This window comes from Asparagus officinalis, chromosome 10, assembly GCF_001876935.1.
Source record: "Asparagus officinalis chromosome 10, Aspof.V1, whole genome shotgun sequence".
Classification (NCBI taxonomy): Eukaryota; Viridiplantae; Streptophyta; class Magnoliopsida; order Asparagales; family Asparagaceae; genus Asparagus; species Asparagus officinalis.
The window spans coordinates 70,018,510-70,025,054 of NC_033803.1; positions in this window are offsets into that span (position 1 = coordinate 70,018,510).

The window sequence follows — 6,545 nt, forward strand, 5'->3', positions numbered from 1 at the left end:
TATCGGATTTTTTGATCAAATTTATTCTAAAGTTATCCTTTTGATATTTAAGATAAAACATTTACAACATTAAACTTATAAAGCTTAAGATGTACTTAGTATTTGATTATAGAAAAATAATTCATATTAGATTGTTTTCTTTAAAATAGGTCCTTAATACAAACTTCATATTTCATATTCATTACCTACATCCTGTTGCTACGGCTTCTGCCCAAAAAAAGATATTTAAGCTAAATTACTATCACATAACATGGTTCTAGCATTTCATTCTAAATAAGCGTTCTAATCTTTTCCAATTTCTACAACGTCCATCTCTGCTGGAGCCCAGCTCGCAGGCCAATCCACATCAGATTATGTGGTGTGGATATATGCCATGTTGCATATCACAATAATTTACGCAAATAAATCTTATAATATTAATTTTCAAATTCACCTCCATGATCCACTACGATAGAAGATAGATAAAGTCTGATTTTTGATTTGAATTTTCTTGCCAAAATTATAGAAAACTCGAATTAAAAGCATCATTTTTATGTTTAAAGCAAAATTACCCAAGTGAATCTAGAAAAATCATCAACAAGAACAAATGGCATATCTACTTCCATTTAATGCATGCTACTCTAGTATGCGACAAAAAGAATCTATATGAATTAAATTCTAATGCGGTCTATTTGTAGCCATATTATATTTTTAGATTTACAAGAAGAATTTGGTGCCCATTTTTCCTTGTTGACATTTGCATCACATAAAAATTATTTTTAAATGACATCCTAGAGCCAAACCATTTACTGAATCAATTTTAGAAATCTCATAACATATGGTTTAAAGTTAACTATGTCCAAAACGTTTGATGCCATAAAATAGAATCATTAGATGATGCAATAAGGACATATTGTTCATTTGCAAATATTATTCATTGCACTAACAACCAATATATGTATATTTATTTCTATAACACTTTATTAATCTATAATGGCGTTATTAACATCAAATATCCCATAACCACTTAAAAAGCATGATTCTTTTTCAAAAACATTTTATAACATTTATCACAAAATTTGACTAATAACTTAGTAAATTATGTTTTAAAGTACCAATTACACTTAATAAACATCTATCAACTGATAGGTTTGTTTTGATTACCTACGTCCGAAACCAATACCGATGACTTTTCCTTTCTGTTAGATATTATCTCCCAAAAGTTAACCGGTACCTCCATCCTTGTTTGAAAACGCATGATCATACAATTGCGAATATTTCAGTCATATTGCTTTGGAGCAACACTATACTAAGTAATATCCACCTATCTTCTTGTGTACTGCTGCAAAAACTAAACTATTCGATTGTTGGCTACCCCCATACTATGTGGCCGTTCCTTTAAATTAGCCTTAGCCGAAACAAACCCATGAAGAGTGATTTACTTAAATAATTAGATGATAAACATTATATTTTTAATAAATAAATCAGAAATATAAAAATTACTTATTAAGAGATAATTCTTGGAAAGCCCAAACTAGAAATTGAATTTTGATTTCTTTTTAATACAAAATATTTCAGATGTGTATAATCATGCTCGCAATCATCGTCAGAAGGCTTTTACAAATATTGTATCGTAGTTCTTTGATTTGTATTTTATTAATTTGGAAAACCTAATTCCTTTTGTCTTTTGTGATTCTCTTTTGAAAAGAAAAAGAATATTATTTAAGATTTTCTTTTCCTTTATTAAATTTGCTTACATTTAGGAAATCAGTAATTTATCTCATATCTTGATTTAAAAGCAAAGAAATATTCTTTATCTTAAACTATTAATTCGAATATTTAAACTATCAGTACATTTCTTTGATTTTAAATATTTATTTTCATTAGATAAATTTATCATTTTCTTATTTAGTAAAGAAAAATTTTTCTTCTTTTAAAATTCAACTATATTGAGGGAATTTGTATAAGTAGAGGAATTTAAAACTTCTGAAATTCTTCACGCATAACTCTTTATATTGTCTCCACTTTAAGAAAATTCATGTGAAACTTTAAATCTTATAAAAGTTTCATATAATTCGATTAAAGCCCATCTAAAAAGCCCTCTTCATTCTTCACTTACATCTAATCTTTTGTGCCATGAACAAACAACCAATGTGAGCCACTTTCTTTCTTCTCTAATTTATTCATCTGATGGATGATTCATCACTATCAATCCCAAAGTCACCGGACCCATTGCTTTCCTACTCTTGTTCTTTATTTATGCAAATATTGTGACTGTGCTGCAACAATAAACTTGATTTTGGTGTTTATTCCTCAACATTGCGACAATCTTTCTTTCATAACTGGCCGCTGACGCTTTTATTACACTTTTAAAACAAAGATGACGCGTTTATTGCAATTTGAACTATCTTAAATTTCTAAAATTAGCCTCTTTTGATGAATGTTCTCGACAATTTTGCGTGCAAACATGCCCATTTCTTCATCATCATCATCTGGAATCTTCCTTTATCTTATACATACTTGAGCTAGTATTAAATGCCTAAAGAACTTTCTTGTTCTTAAGATTCTTCATCATTCTTCCTATCTTCAAGATTGTATTTACATATGCCATAAGATTACAATAAGATTTTCCAACGTAAGAGTTGGATAAATCATTGTGGCTTACTTCAACCTAGCAGCGGTAACTTCTCCTTTTCCATTTGGTGTAACCGTAGAACGCACAGTATCTTTCTTACCATCTTCCACTTGCAGTATATGCTTATTTCCAAGACCAATAAGAGGAATTTTGTCGATGCTCGGCTGAATCTTGTGAACAATTCTCAATAGTCTCATTTTCCTTCGATCTTTGAATAATTCGAAATCTGTGCACAAGAACAGAAATTTTAGACTCTTTAACTTTAGTAGCTACCTTCATGAGTTACTCGAGTGTGTGCCAAATATCATATTAGCGGATGGTGGCCCGTTGACACCCTATTGAACTCATTCTTTCAAGTGCACAAATCAAAGCATCTCATTGCTTTAGAATCACAAATTCGCATTGTATTTCCTTTGAGATGTAGTCCATTCCACAAAAGAAGTTGTTGGCTTCTCATATTTTGTTTCCACGACGTTCTAAAGTTTGTAGCCAAGAGATTGAAGGTAGATCTTCATCCTACACTTCCAGTAGTTGTAGTTCGTGCCATCGAACATTGGAGGACGATTTGTAGAGTGACCTTCCTTGAATTGTGATGTATTTGACGATGCCATCTTTCACCTTGCTCTGATACCAAATGTAGGATCTGAAATAGATACACTAGAACACTAGAGGGGGGGTGAATAGTGTTCTTTTAGAATATATGCAAAGTAGATTATAAATTGCAGGATTTTATACTGGTTCCACCAAACTGGTGTACATCCAGTCCCCAAGCAAATCCCGCTTGAGAGTTTTCACTATGATTTTGAATAAACTTACAAAATCAAATGCAAACCTGACCAATTTGCAAGTTCCTGCAAATTGCAACACCAATTGACAAACTCCTTGTCAATTTGAACACCAATCTCTAACCCAAGAGACTAACCCTCTCACAACCGAGAGAAAACTTGTTGAAGAAGAACACAATGATCCTATAAGCCTTGAATGTGTAATAATGTGCAACAGTGGCTTAGGATTCTTTTAATCTCTGTAAAATTGCCTAATTGATTTGTTTTTGATGAAAGTATATAGGCAATTTTAGAAACTCTTCTTTTTCAGAAAATCAGAATGTTTTTCACTTGGAAAATTACTCTAGAATCAAAGCTTATGGGTATGTATATATCATCCATTTTTCTGAACAAATAACCTATATATACCCCTTGAAAAGACAAGTTTTTAAAGTTTAAAAACGTTTAAAAAACGGCTAAAAACTGTCAGAAATTCAAATTCTGAAAACTGGAAAACTGTCTTTTGTAGTCGACTACTGTAGTCATTAGTCGACTACACTGAGTTCAGACAGACTCTGTGTTTTCGGAAAATGTTCTCAGTAGTCGACTATAATGATAATTAGTCGACTACACTGAGTTCAGACAGAAACTTGAAAACTTATATTTTTCTTCAGTAGTCGACTACTGTAGTCATTAGTCGACTACACTGTAAAAAGACAGAAACTTATGTTTCTGTCAAACATCTCAGTAGTCGACTATAATCTCTATTAGTCGACTATACTGTAAAAAGACAGAAACTTGTATTTGAGTTATATACATGAGTAGTCGACTACTATCCTAATTAGTCGACTATTAAGATCAAAAATTCAGAAATAATGAGTTTTTATAATTAAGTTTTAACTATTATTCTAATGGTTAACATAGGGGATTTCTATAGTTAACCAACACACTAAGCCTGTGTTAGTGTGTTCTAAAATTGTGTGTGTGTGCGTGTGTGTGATCAAGGCTTGTACAAAATATTCTAGGTAAAGAAAAATACAAATACATTATCTTTTGTTCTTCATTTTCTTTACTTCAAAATGCCTTGATATCCACTTGCACTTGTTCATATTCTGATATTGAAATCTGCATATGAAAGTTAGTATACACACAATATAAATTGTTATCATCAAAACATTATCATGGAGAAATGATATTCAACAAGACTGAGACATGTAAATTATAGAAAACTGTCTAGCATGAAAAAGTTAGGATTACTACCAAAATATAGGGGTAATAAACCTAAGAAATGTGAAGTCTGTGCATAAGTGAAGCTGACAAGGAAGTCCTTTCCAAGTGTCACAAGGAGCACCAATATGTTGGATCTGATTCATTCAGATACTTGTGACTTCAAGAGCTTCGTCACTCGAGGCGGCTAAAGTACTTCATCACCTTTATTAATGACCATTAAATCTAAAGATGAACCTTTCAGCAAGTTTTGTCGAGTTTCAGACTCGTGTGGAGAAGCAGCTTAGACTTCAGGTGAAAAGACTCAGGAGCGACAGAGAAGGAGAGTACCGATCTAAGGAGTCAGAAGCATACTTCAAGAAGCATGAAATCATTGCTAAACTACCGCTCCATATTCTCCACAATCTAATGGGATTACAGAAAGGAAGAATCGCACATTGTCCGAGATAGTGAATTCGATGCTAATTACATCTGGTCTACCTACATGCTATTGGAGTGAGGCTTTATTAATGACAAACTGGATTCTAAACAGAGTAACTTATTCCAAAACTAACAATACTCTTCATCGGTTATGGTTAGGATATCCAGATCCTTTGGATAGTCTCAAAGTGTGGGGTGTCTCGCATATGTTGGAGTTTCAGATATCAAAAGGCCTATGCTCGGACCAAAGGAAAACATGTGTATGTTTCTTAGCTTTACTAAAGATAGCGATGCTTGTAGGTTCCTAGACCTTAGAACCAACTCCGTTATTGAAGCTCAGAATGCAGAATTCTTTGAGGATAAGTTTATCAAGGATAAAAGTTTATTGCTCAAAGATATACCAGAGAATACTGGTACGTCAGATGCACTAGAGGAGCCAGTTTCGTGAGAAACTGAAAGTGTTAATGATGAAGATTTTCTCAAAGATATATCAGAGTATACTGGTACATCAGATGCACCAGAGGAGCTAGTTTCGCGAGAAACTAAAAGTGTCAATGATGAAGGAGTTACCGAACCACCTTCTAAGCGTGTCAGGGGACAGAAAGATTTTGGAGATGATTTCATCACCTATAATGTGGAAGGAGATCCACAGACTTTCTAAGAAGCAATGCAGTCAACAGACGTTCTTCTGTGAAAAGAAGCTATAGATGATGAGATGGATTCATTGATCTAAAATCATACTTAGGAACTGGTGAATGTATCTGAAAGTGCAAGGCCTATCAGTTATAAGTGGATCTTTAAGAAGAAATTTCGTCCTAATGGTACTATTAAGAAGTACAAAGCAAGGCTGGAGGCAAAAGGATTCTCTCAGAGAGAAGGAATGGATTTCTTTGATATCTATGTACCAGTTTGTAGGATCACTACCATCAGAATACTTATCGCATGGGCGGTGATAAAAAGGTTTGTCATACATCAGAAGGATGTGAAGACTATCTTTCTCAATAGAGATCTCACAAAAGAGATCTACATAGAGAAACCAGAAGGACTTGATGCTTCAGCTGGTAAAGTTTATAAACTTGTTAAGTCTCTATATGGACTTAAGTAGGTACCAAAACTCTGGCATGAGAAGTTCGACGGGGTTGTTCACAACAATGAGTATCAAGTCAGTGAATCTGACAAGTGCCTATACATCAAGGTCGTTGAAGAAAAGCTGGTGGTTATCTGCCTCTATGTGGATGATATGCTCATCATCGGGAGTGATTTAGAGATAGTAATATCTACTAAGAAATTTCTCTCAGCACAGTTCAACATGAAGGACCTTAGAATTATGGATGTGATTCTCGGAATCAAAATCATATACTCTGAAGAGGGTATTGGATTGTCTCAATCTCATTATGTCGAGAACATGCTAAGAAAGTACGACTACTATGATCTGCCAGAACTATCAGTGCTGTATGATTACAACAAGAAGCTTCGACCGAACACTAGAATACCAGTAGAGCATCTAAGGTACTCAAAGA